Consider the following 13410-nt stretch of genomic DNA (forward strand, 5'->3'; position numbering starts at 1 on the left):
TAAAATAGCGAAATTTTAAATTTTAAAAAAACGCAAATTTTCATGAAAATAAATAGATATCGTTGGATTCGTTTGTAATTTTTTTATTCGTTCACCGTGATTACCGTTCGATATATCGAGATCAGTCGAGTATGAAATTTCATTTGCATAATACCACGGAACGAACGAATTCAACGAAAACATTTTAAAGATTACATTTTTTTATCAATTCGATTGTTGCCAACTACTCTTTGTTGCCCTCCATCCTGGAATCGATCCAACTTTTTTAACCGCGGATAAATATCTATCGAAACGTTGAATATATGCTCAATTTAATTCCAATTTAATCCCTCCCCACTCCTCCTCCCCATGGAACGTTCTAAGGGATAAAGTAGCAAATGGTAAATAGGGGTGAATTTTCAGGATGAGATCGATCGATCGATTTAATCCTCCTTAATTGTTCCTCGAATAAACAATTTTCCCCCCGATGTATATATATATATATACATCGTTGCTACTCCGACAATGCATCATGGATATTACTTTGTCGGTGGAGATGAAGGCCAACCTAGGTGACGCCGGTGACAATATGGTTACCATAAACGACATCTTGGAATTACGTCCCCCTCTTGATGAAAGTATAAATTAACGAACCCTCTGAAATTTAGAAAAGCCTATATTAGATAAGGAAGAATCTTGATTAATGACAATTTCCATAAATTAATTGAACACTGTTTTGGAATATTTAAAATTATACAACTTATTATAATTTTTACTCAGAGATACAAATTTTTAAATATCTCCAACAGTATGCTTGAATAATTTCGATTAAAAAATAATTATAATTTTAGAGAGTGTGATTCTATCAGCAAAAGATAGAGTAATAACTCATTTTTTTCCCCTCTGTAATAATTGTAAGAATCGTGCAATTTTGTAATCAGTAGTAGTACACTGTTATACTATTACATTGAGAATAAGAACGCATCGGAGACAATTGTCGCGTATTTTCTAATCCGCAAGAAACGTGTAATAAGCTCTCGACTTACTAATCCGAAATTGCATCGATAGTTTGGTAAAATGGTCGGAAACAATTTGCAGAATCACTCGAATTAACTTCGTAACACGAGACACGCGGCGTAACACGGGAAACCGCGAAATCGTTGCCTAATGCAAAACACCACAAATTTGATCCCAACACGCAAGAAACAGTGCACTTTAATCCAATATCCCAAGAAGCCGAGACAAAATGAATTAAAAAAAAAAAAGAAAAAGATAAATAAAACTTAAGAATGAGGTAAAAAAGAAAAAAGAGAGAAACCCAATAATAAAACTCTTATCGTAACTCGATGTTATTAACCTAAGAATTTTAAAATTGAAAAGTTTCAAAGTACCTGAAAAAAAGAAAAAAAGAAAAAAAAAATCTAAATTTAGTTAAAGTTTCCTTTAAGAAACTATCCCTACTTCGATACTTAATTCGAATCCTCGTCAAAGTTCAACGTCATTATCCTAACAATTTCAAAAATTCCAAAACTCTTTAATAAATACCAAACTATGGAACGAATCCTTTCAAACTTTTACCACCTCTCCTCTACGAATACTAAATAAATAAAGAATCCCAACGTCGATTCATATACTTCCCTCCTTCGAATATCGCCTCGACACTTTTAATTTCTCCTTCAATCATCGATTCGATCCTTCATCGACACAAACTTTTTATCTTTATCTTTTCATCCCTGAGTTCGTCTAAAAATTCATAGAGAGCGCGAAAAAAAAAAGAAAAGGAAAAGAAAAAGAGAAAAAGGAACCTTACTCTAAATTTAGCTTCCCTTTTCAATCTTCCATCCTTGCACAACCCTTCCACAAGAAGAGAATACAAGAGAATCTCTTGTGCCAGCCTTCAGGCTCTCCCTCTTCAAAGAGCATTCGCGTCAAAGTCGCGGATACACTTCTAGGTCCGCGGTGAAAAGCGGATTCGAGACATCGGTGTCAAGGATAAGGCGTCGCCATTCCCCGCACACGATTACGTCATCGCGTGCGATTTGACGCGCATTCAGGGTATCCAGGGATCACGTATGTTCCACGGTATTATATATATATATATATATATATATATATATATATATACATACGAGAAGGGCCAGGTCGAGCGAAATCTGGACGCCGATAACATACGTACACACAGGCACATATACACGCGAATGCACGGCCATCGCATACGCATTTGCATCTGGCATCCGACTCAGACCGAGCTCTCTCGTGGATATGCATGAGGATACGAGGCCAGAAATTTTGGCCAGACTTGAACCACTCGGCGAGGTTGGTACAACGTCAAGGACACGTGTACCACCACCCTCGAAACCATGCATCGGCGGTCTTACTTCCGCCCTCGTTTCTTCTTTTTCTTTCTTTCTTTATTTCTTTCTTTCGAGATATTTATCACGATATACGTGGTAATGGAGATGGAAAGGGGACAGATCCCTGCAACGTTCGTGACTTTGAAACGTTTCGGGAGCTGGGTTTGGTCGCCTCGCTTTCGAAACTTGTTTCGGTAATCCGGTGGCGAGCCACCGCCTCGTCGTTTGCGTCCTTGATTGGTCGTTCGTCCAGGATTCGGGGGATGTCGAGGAAGGTGAGGTCGGCGGGGGTGGTAGAAGCGGGCAGAGGAAAATTCTACGTGCAAACGTAAGTGGGGAAAAAATGGGATAACGATTTTTCTCGTTCGTACTATCGTTTTTTCCCTTTTTTTTCTTTTTTTTTTCTTTTTTTTGAGAAATCGAGTTTGAAAAGTTGTAACGCGAAATCTGGTCAGTATTTAGTGGATTATTGACAGAATGTTGTTCTGTTCTTTTGTGTTACGAGGGAGGGGAGAAAAAAAAAAAAGAAAAATCAGTAGAGCGAAATCTTTTCGTTTGGAAATAAAAAAAAAAATAGTAACGTGAGAGTGAAATTTGAAAATTTGAAAATTTTTGAGATTGAACAGAAGTACTAGTGTTGTATTTGACAGATTTTCAAATTCGATTTTCAATTTTTTTTTTTTTTTTCCTTTTGAGAAACATAATCTCGAACGAAAAATATTTTACAAAACGTTTCTCACTTATTCTCGAATAACAAAATAACTCTCTATGAATTGGCCGGCTATTCGATCGGCTATTGAGCAAATTCACCTGTACTTGACAAACTTTCAAACTCAATTTTCTCGAAAACGTATTATAAAAAAAAATGTTATTCCATTTTTCGAGTTATCTTTTTTTTTTTTTGCGCCCAGAATCTTTTCCCACTCGACATACGTTACGCCGTATATGCACGAATTCAGGAATTGGTTGGTTTTTCGGAGAAAGGGATGAAATATCTAATAACCGCATCGCGTCGCGTTCTCGCCATATATTAACAACGTGACAGGATTATTTATAGAATCGAGCTGTATTCTTGCGTTCAATGTATTTGAATTTATATGCATGATGCGACATAATTTTGCGAAATCTTGATCACGTCTTTGAATCTCGCAATGGAATCTCTTAATCGTGTTTTTTTGTCAATTCGTCAATTAATTTATTAACTTTTAACCTCTTCTTCTATTTATTACTTCCTGTAATTCAATCGTAGAAAATATTAATTCAGGATGAAAGATTACAAGTAATAAAATAAAAGCAAAAGTGATGAAAATGATGATCAATTGCAATTATTTCATTTTCATCGATGAATTTCAATATATTGTTGACTGTGATTTCCATTGAAATTTTTTCATTCAATTCTTTCACGATATTATCGATTAACACGATTCTGAAACATGATGTTATTATAACAAGTTTGAATTATTGTTAGTAATCAATGCCTTTTCATTTCAAACGTGTCAATGAAAAAAAAAGCGTGCAAGATGAGAGAAATTTTGATCACAATATGGGAACTTTAATTATTAAACTAAATTATTAAACTAAATTATTAATTATTAATTATTTAATTATTAAATTAAATTTTGCCCCATTATTTGGCGATGAAACGTAACACTTTGAATTATCATAACTGTCAAATATATATAGATTTAACAATTCGTACGTCAATCTTCCTTTCAAATTCTAAAATATTAAAAATACAGACAGGAGCAACGGCATGCACGCGATAGGGGGGAGGGGATGGGGAGAGGAATAATTTAATATCTTCGGTTTAACGAGAAAAATTGCTTTAACGGATACGATCGACCGACCAATTACGACTATGTAGCCGGTAATTAGGCTGTTTCGTGCTGACCTCGAGCTAAGGCAAGTACGGTATTTATTCAAAATAATCTTTTAAATTTCAGTCGATAAGCCACTATGAATTTAGCCGACAAATCCATCTAAATCTCCTATTCTAGTTAGAGTAAAAAGAGTATACTCGTATGAGTATATTTTGCACATATTGCTTCTTTTTTAAAAATGTTCTCTGAAAATTTTAAGTTGAACTGAACGAATGAACATTATTCTATGGAAAGAATGATATTAAAAGATATTAATTTCACGTAAAGGAAACTGATTTTGGGATCCATGCAACGCCGTCGTTAAAGAATTGTGAAAGGGAGGAAGGTTCTTTCGTTTTTTTTAATTTATTTGGAGGTGCAAAATTTCATTTCTCAAAAAAAAAAGAAAAAGAAAAACATTATTCATTCAGTATCACCTATCCAATGTGTGAATAATTGAATTTTAACGTTAAACGATCCTGCCACGTTCTTAATTTATAGCGATAGCGGCATCTGTCGCGTTTTCGTGACATTTCGTGCGTTCATCATCATCGTAACGAGGGATATTAACGTACGTATCACGCTCGTTCGAGATACCATTTCAATTGAATTTGCAAGGATTTCTCGTCTCTCATATCCTTGATACACCATTACCAAATTATGGAGGAATATTTATATAACGTACAAGCATTCTCTTCGTGTGTCTCTGATTTAAAAAGAATGTAATTGGAAAAAGGAACGGTAGAGGAAAAAATCGATTTTCAATGATACGTCAAGTGGCGACAAATGGCGTCACCTAAAAAATAAAAGTATTATTGTTGGTTAATTAAATCTTGAACGGATTTAGAATTTTCTTTGAAATTGAAACAAAGAATAATGAAAAGTATTTCATCCATTATTATCTTTCACGTACCTTGCTGAATTGAAAGTTAATACGACAATATATCTCGTTTGAAAACGAGAGCAATTTCGTGTAAAGGATTTATTTCGTTATTTCCTCGTCCCATAAAAATAACAGAATTATATCGTATAAATTGAGATCTATTTCTTTTCTTTCTTTTCAAAGATTGTACGATTTCGAACGATCTCAATCGGAAATCAAGCGCGAGGAATATTTCGATTAGCGAGAAAAAAATATCGATGGAGAATTATCTTAGAGTATCGCGCAACATTCGAGAGCTCTTACACCGGTCGGTTCATTTAATTCCCTCGTTACTTTTACTTCTCGCTTTAAGTCGTAATTCAATTATCGCCGCCCCGTCTTGTTCCTCGATTCATCCTCGAGCACCGCGTGGAAAATAAGCTGCACCGTTCGTTTGCTTAATTTTTTTCCCTCTTTTCCTCCATCTATCAATCCTCTTTCCCGCGATATACGATTGTACGTGGCTGTTTCTTCACCTTCTTGTACAGACAGGGTTTCTTCAAATTCTTGTTAGATCTCGTTTCGATCCCTCGTTCGTTACAATAGAGATCCATTTATCCGAATTTTGTTCGGAACAAAATTTTTATTCGAGGAATGTGCTAAACTCGATTCATCTGAGTGTGATCATTTGAAGAAAAAAATCACAAATATAGTAGAGAATTAATGATATTACTGATTTGTCAAGTCACGCGTTGTAAGTTGTAAAAATTTCTTTCCACAATTGAACAATTTGTTATTATTTTCAATCAAGAACTATCGGAGCAATCAATTTCCATTTATTATTATTATTATTATTTTACTATTTAATCTTGTTCATCCATTCGTCTATTTATTCACATAGAATTCTAAGATTCCCATGCTACAATTTCTTCTTAACACACTCCACTCTCTAATTCCGTTGACAGTGAATTGGAAGCTTATCCAACGAAAAAGAACCGAATACTTCTCGATTCCACAGCTTAATTTAATTAACATCTTGACACAAATCATCGTAAATCCGATCCCTGCGTTTAACACGATATCTCTACTATTTTCACTCCGTGCTCGAAATTCCAACGAGATCGTCTCCTTTACGAGACGAGTCTTGGCGTGTCTACGTCCATTCCAATTTCTCTGGATAAATCTTCGAGATTCCTCCTCCGTAGAAAAAAAAAAAACCAACGTACGCGACGCTGTCGTATTCTTTTTCAACGGGACGATTCCGTCGACTTTCTCGAGAGAAGCTGGCAACTTCGGTTGACTCGTTTACCGAAGGGAAAGTTTTCGCCCGCGTTTGCAAAAGTATCCGAAGTAAGGGCGAGAGAAGCTCTCTCTCACTTCTCCTAGATTCGATTCCTATGGCGAATTCGTGGCCGAAAATTTTCGAAAAGTTTCGCAAATTCCTCCTCCGCGACACTCGGCTCCGTCCAACAACGTAGAACACGAGCTTAGAAGAAACAATCCGATCCATTCCTCCTTCTTTCGCCCCTCTTTTCGAGACCTTTGATCTCTTACTTACGCCCCATTCGATATCCATTTTTCATTGGGTCTGATCAACGAAAGAATTTCAATTTGTACGCCGTTTGTTTCGCCGTTCGTAAAATATTTAAAGCCGGTTTTTGCTTTATCGTTCGGTATGTCTCTGGTATTTTTATTATTGGAACAACCGGGGAGCGGATGTTTTTCCCCGACAGAGAGAGAAAGAGAGGGGGGGAGAGGGAGGGAGAAGAAAGAGCACGTATTGTTTTTCACGGGTGCATTGTGTGAGAAACTGTGTTCTTCGGTGGCTGCATATACGGTGGGCTCTCATTTTCAATGAATGTCCCAAGTTCGCTCGTTGTTGGCCCTCGAGCGACATCGTTTAGCCGGCGCGCGCTAGAAAGCGCGCCCATTGCGGGACAACTTCCATTACTTGATATCGCGGGACGAACTGTGTCAAATGAAAATATATGAGGGGCTTGATGTGTGCGCGTGTACCGCCTTGTATACGTGTGAAAAGAAACTTGGACGCGAGAAGCGACAAGCTTCTGTATGGAGCGTGGCACTTTCTTTTTTTCCATTTTTTTCTCCCCCCCCCCTTTTTTTTTTTCTTCAGAAACGCGCCTCGCTACGGGTTTGATAAGTTATCAAAACCCGTTCGATACATCGAGGAGCCCTCACTTCGCGCCACGAAAGTTTTTACGGCTCCTGATCTCTCCGAATCTAAATAGAGGAGAGCATGGTTGATCGGAAGATTTATTATTCGAGTATTAAAGTTGACGGTATCTTTGTGAAAAATTTCGAGAAGAGGGAATTTTGAATTTAAATCGTTTCTATCTATGTTCCTCTTGTTAGAAATTAAGAATAAAATACTGTCTTCATCAACTTTGTTCCATCTCCTCTGAATTTCTATGAAAAATCAATGGGCCTGGAATAGAATTTGAATGAATGTTTTCGTGAAGTTATTTAACTACAATAATTTTTGTAAAAATAAAAGATCGAATTAAGAAGTCTTACGTATACCAACTAAAATGAATCCAAAATTCTTAATCCTGTTTCGATCGACGAAAAATCGAGCTACAAACAAATCGTCAACCCAAACTCTGTGTTAAAGGATTAGAATTAATTTTCGATGATTCTGCATCTTCCAAAAAAAAAAAAAAAAAAAGGAATAGAAAAGACAGACATTTCAAATATCGCGTGCGATTCATTTTTCCAACGTTGATCGTACGTTGGATCCAGCTCAGCGCGTTTCCTCGACGCGCATTTGCCCGTCTCACTGTCGTCGAGATTTACGAAATTTTACGAGTAGGCGTCCGCTGACGTTTCCGTGCGAGGAGGTTGCGCCACCGGATGTCGTGCCACGGCTCAACCGCGATAAGGATACGCGCCCCCCCTCACCGACACGTAACGCCGCCTGTTTGCCTTGTTACGTACGAGAGAACGTTGATACTCTCGTACGCGAATACCATTCCGGAATAGGGGAGGATAGAGAACGCCTGCGCATCGAAATTCCTTCGATGAAAATTGATATCTCTGAGATCGACATACGTCGAAAAACATTGATCAGATTTGTGATGAAGAGTTTATTATTTGCGAAGGAATAAGATCGAAAGGTTATTTTTTGAAAAATGATAATAAAATTTGGATGAGAGAGAATATGATTTTAATGTATTTTTGGTTATTCTTTTAAATCATTTTTTTCAATAGCAACGAATTCTTCAGGATAAATGCAAAGTGCATTTGTAGCAGTTGAAAAAAAAAATAGAACACAGACACTTGTACATTCTATTTCGAACAAAGATGTGACACGTTTGAAATGAAGGAAAGGGGACGAGGTTTGAAAAATTCCTCGACTTTCCATTTCGAAAAATATCGTAATAATTAAACCGAGATTCCAAGTTTACTGTTCTCATTGATGATTGAAGAGGTGTCAATTCAACCGTAAGAGGAAAATAAATTAATTATTCGTCGATCGATCGATCGATCTTCTTTCGCGCGTAATTCAAATTAATTTGGTTACGAGCGTCAAAAATAAGGATTAAAATTTTACCTTATGGATCGTAACGGATATCGAGGGCTCCATCCACTCTAATTAGAGAGCACGCCACGTTTTTTTCCCTCCCAACCCCTGACAAATTATTCCCGCTTTGTCGCGCTCTCTCAACTTGAACTCTCGGGAGAATTTCATTTGCTACGACGGATTGGATGCTCTTCCGCAGTAGATAAATGGTTCTTAATGCGTCTTTTCTCGTTCACGGGGGTGTTTAAAAAATTGTACTATTTCACAACGGGACTTGATTAAGTTGCGATTAAAGTTGTCTATTCGCGATTCATTTGGAAACGAAAAAAACTTGTTAGAGATTTTTGTAAGCAGGAAAAATATTGTACAGTAAATGTATGCACGTGAGTGATGAAATAAATGAAAAGTATTCGTTATAATTCTATTGAGTAAATGTGAATAAGATACAAAAATTAATATAATATAATTTAATCAAACATATAAAATTAAAACAATATAATGATATTTCGTTTTATTTATATTTAACAGTAGAGAGAAATTTGTTTTACTGCTTCTTTGGTGATAAATCGTAATTCTGGAGAGATTAAAATGAAAGGCGGAATTAAATATAAACGTTTCGGTCTGTAAAAATGAAAAATGCACGGTGAAGATAAAAATGTATGGTATTGAAGAAGCTGAGACTATTTTTAAAATATTCAAAACATCGAATGAACAAAATTTCACGCGTTAGCAAGTGAATTGACAGTAATTGATAATAAATAAATTACATTCGAAATGAAAAGTTAATAAAAGTTGAATAATAATTTCACGAATTTGATTAAACGTACTTTCGAAAAAGCTGTCTAACCTGAATATTTATAATCCTCGACTGTTCTTTCGATAAATTGTAAAATTGTTTTGCCTCGTTATAAATAGATGTTATGATTTTCCGCTCTCTTATGTTTAATCCTTAAATAATTTTTCTCGAATAAACAAGACAGGAATACTTTTTCTTTTTTTTTAACCAATAAAACGATACAGTTCACGCATAGATCAAGCGGAAACTAATTTCTCGATCCTTTGAACTTTTAATTAAAGGGATGACTTGTAAACTTAACTAAAAAAAAAAAAAAAAAAAAAAAAAAAAGGAAAAACAACAGAAAATATCAAATGTCGCTCGATCTATAAATAGGAAACAATTCTCATCGCTGTCTCGCTTGCGAAAATAATTAAAATAATCACGTTATATAATCCATCCGGTGCAAAGTAATATTGAAAGAAATATCGAATAAATTAATTTTCAAGGCGATCCACCGTCTAAATTAAAGACAATCTTACCAGAAGGGTGCACAATAACAGGAGGAAACGTACAAGTTTCCTGCTGATTAATTGCAATTACCACGCTATCCGAAGTGGCGATCAAACCCTGGCGGAGAAACCTTTGACAATTAACTTACTTGATGCATACAGTCATCCATGAAATCGCCTTCTTGTTTAAGAAAACGCCAATCGTGTGTACAACAACGATAATTAATATTTGTGAAACGCAATTACCCGTTATATATATATTTTCATTAAAATATCTAACAGAGAAAGAGAGAGAGAGAGAGAGAGATTTCATTAAAAATCTGTTAGACATTGAAACGTTCCATATATAACACAACACGATTTTATCGATTCGTACATTATTATTCACATGGTGAAATCGTAAAATAGATGGTGTAATTATTGTCACGCTTCAAACTATAATCACTATTCTTCGATAGAAATTCTATTTACACGATGTTTCGAGTTTATTTTAAAGCACGATATCATCCCGTATGCCATAAATATTTTACACCCAAAGTGTGCTTCTGCTATTGTCAGAGAACGAAATTTATCTCGTTCAAATCTTACAAATATATGTAAATATATATTTTTTTTTATATCTATTCTTCGATATAAATATCATCTTTAATATACAACTGTCGAATGCACACGTACAGATTTATATAATATACTTTCTAATTTTTGCCATTATCGAATGTTCAAAATTATTACACGAGAGATTAATCATATTCCATCTCCGGTTATTATGAAATTTTAACAAATGAATTTTGCCGAAACTCGATGCAATACTAATATTACCATCGAATGCTCGAAGAACACACCCCTTTATCTTTAATCATTTCCAAAAACCAAAGAGAAGAAAAAAATGACCAACGATGGAACAATGGCAATTTATCAAAGATCGAACTGTAATAAATTTCCCAATATTATGTAATATACCACTGCGTGCACCCCTTACGAACCGTGATTTCTAAGAGGATTAATTAATCACGCTCCATCGTTAAATTATTTTCAAAAGTCGAATCGAAAAGAGAGAGAGAGAAAGAATTCCAACAATCGAAGATATAATAAATTTCCGAATATAACGCAACACCATCGTGTATCATAACCCTGGACGAACCACGTGATATAAGATTATATCACGAACATTAAAATCAATCGTATTTTCCATCAATTTGGAAAACAGGATCGAAACAGGACGAACAATTGCAATTCGACCGGCCATCCTTGCAACTATATCTTGACGCGTGTATATTAGGGAGTCGGGTAGCAGATCTGACTTTCAGATCTTCTCCGGTTGAGGGGAGGCAGCAGACGCGAAGGGGTTAATCGCCCGGCTATAAATTACCAGGCTTGATGCATTGCTACGTGGTTGGTCGGTCGACTGAGCCCCGCGCTGCTCTTTGATATATGTATATATGCCATCCACGGGTACACACGCGAAACACACGTACGTGGATTCGGCACGCATGACGATGTAAGACGACGTTCCATACGTATGCGCCTCCCCCCTATTCTGATGCAAGCTTAGGTGCAAGGTTGACCCTTGACATCTTGCGTGTACGAGATTATGTCAATAAACGCGCGAGATCGTGTGCATGGATTCTTGTCACGATATTTCGATCTTCGAGGATTTCCATTTTTCCTGTCTAATCAAATTAACGTAATTTTGATGAATTTATGTAATTGGATTAATAATTGAATTGGATTAGAATCCAAAAATTTTTATACTGATTTAATTATAGAATGATTTTCGACCTGTTGATGCACCAATTTTAATGGGCTTGAGATATATTATAGTTGAGGGGATGGTTTTTAAACAATTTTTTTCTCTTTAGAAACAACAGTAGCATTTTTCCCTCCGCCCCTAGTCCAAGCTGTACTAACTAAAGCGAAAGATAACACTATGGCTGCTCTGGCTTTTATGACGATAAGAAATAACTTTTGATAAATTTAAACAATGATTGATGAGTATTTACAGCAGCTCGCGATATAATTAATTGGGGAGGAGTTGGATTTTTGCTGCCTAAAAATTGTTGTAATTTTATTTTTCTTTCGTCTTATGGGTGAATGAATGAATGAGTTATATCTATTGATCCATTAAAAAGCATATGATTTTAAAAATTGAATATTGATATTGCTGCGTATTAATTACTATTTATGAAAAAAAAAAACTGAAACTTACGAAACCAATCTTCTGTCTCGATAATTTTTCTGGGCAATAATTTTTGATATTATTTCAGTTTAAGCTGATGTATCTAAATGAATGAAAATAAAAGGCTTATATTACAAAAGATATTACAAAAGATATCTCACTATTCTGTAAAATATTTCATTTTCATTTCGAATATTAATAATAATATTAATGAAAATATTAAATTCTTTTGTTTGAAATATCTTTCACGTGAAATCACGTAACATTGTTATCAAGAATAAAATTATCGATATACATTGAAAACCGCATATATAACCGCATATAATAAATGGTTTATATCCTCACGTCATAAATAACGTGATATTTTAATATAAATTTTTTATTTTTTTTTTTTTAATACGAAAAATAAAAAATTCAAAAAATATCGATGTATTTTATTTTATGCGCTGAAAAATGTAATCTCTCCCAAGAGATACACTTACGGATATTTTCAACGACATTTCTTAAAAATAATAATTCTTGAATTTAAAAGAGAAACAAAATTTCTCCCTTCTCCCTTCTTCTTTCCTAACTATTTTATCGAAATCACGTTTTATATATTATATTTCGTCGGTACAGGAAATTATTCTGGTTATTACTTCACCCCCGCATCGAGAGCCCTCATGATGCCATTTTTCCATACCTTACCTTAAACCGGTCTAGCGTTATTCGCCCCTATAAAAAGCTCGAAATTTCATGGCAAGCCGCGTTAAGTGCGAAATTATTCAGAAAACTCGATACGATCTTCGTACGAGCGTGTACCTCGGTGAGATTGCATTCCGTGGGTGCGTGATGTAAGAGAATCTACGATTGCTTTTGCACGTAGAGACCGGGGAAACTCGATGTCTCCCTCGGCGCTTTCGGTGTATTACAGGAAGCAATTATGACTGCACGTTCTTTCCGGTCGTAGATAACGACGATTCGCCCGTAAGTGAGGAATGGCCCTCGTCTTTAGCCATTTAAACACCATGAGCGCGACGGAGAGTGTTCCAACTTCTCTGTTGCGATTATTCATCATGGCGACGCTTAACAATTATTCGCACAATTATTACAACACTTTACCGTCGTCACTTCGATCACTCGCGGCGCAAAACTGAATTCCTCTCTCACAGCACGCGTGTCGACTCTTTCCTTATTTCTCCTTGTTTACACCGTACGTAACGTTGATTCCCCCCTTTTCTTTCGCCGTGTTCTTCTTTTGTTATGGACACTTTTTGTCCCACAGCTTTTGTTTACGATTAACCTAGGCATTTCTCGCCTCTGGCATCGAATATCCAGTTAAATCCAGATAAAACGAGTCCTGGCCACGCGTT

The 13410-nt window shown here is 35.7% G+C and overlaps 1 protein-coding gene and 1 non-coding gene across 3 annotated transcripts in view; one reads left to right on the forward strand and one right to left on the reverse strand.

The window, feature by feature from the left end:
• The window catches only part of LOC725803 (protein artichoke), a 199594-nt gene that overhangs the window by 105460 nt on the left and 80724 nt on the right, over window positions 1–13410 (reverse strand). The window lies entirely within an intron of this gene.
• On the forward strand, window positions 7338–7472 carry Mir3744 (microRNA 3744). The gene has a single exon (NR_039533.1). It is a non-coding gene; the product is annotated as a microRNA 3744 (primary transcript).

This window comes from Apis mellifera, linkage group LG8, assembly GCF_003254395.2.
Source record: "Apis mellifera strain DH4 linkage group LG8, Amel_HAv3.1, whole genome shotgun sequence".
Classification (NCBI taxonomy): Eukaryota; Metazoa; Arthropoda; class Insecta; order Hymenoptera; family Apidae; genus Apis; species Apis mellifera.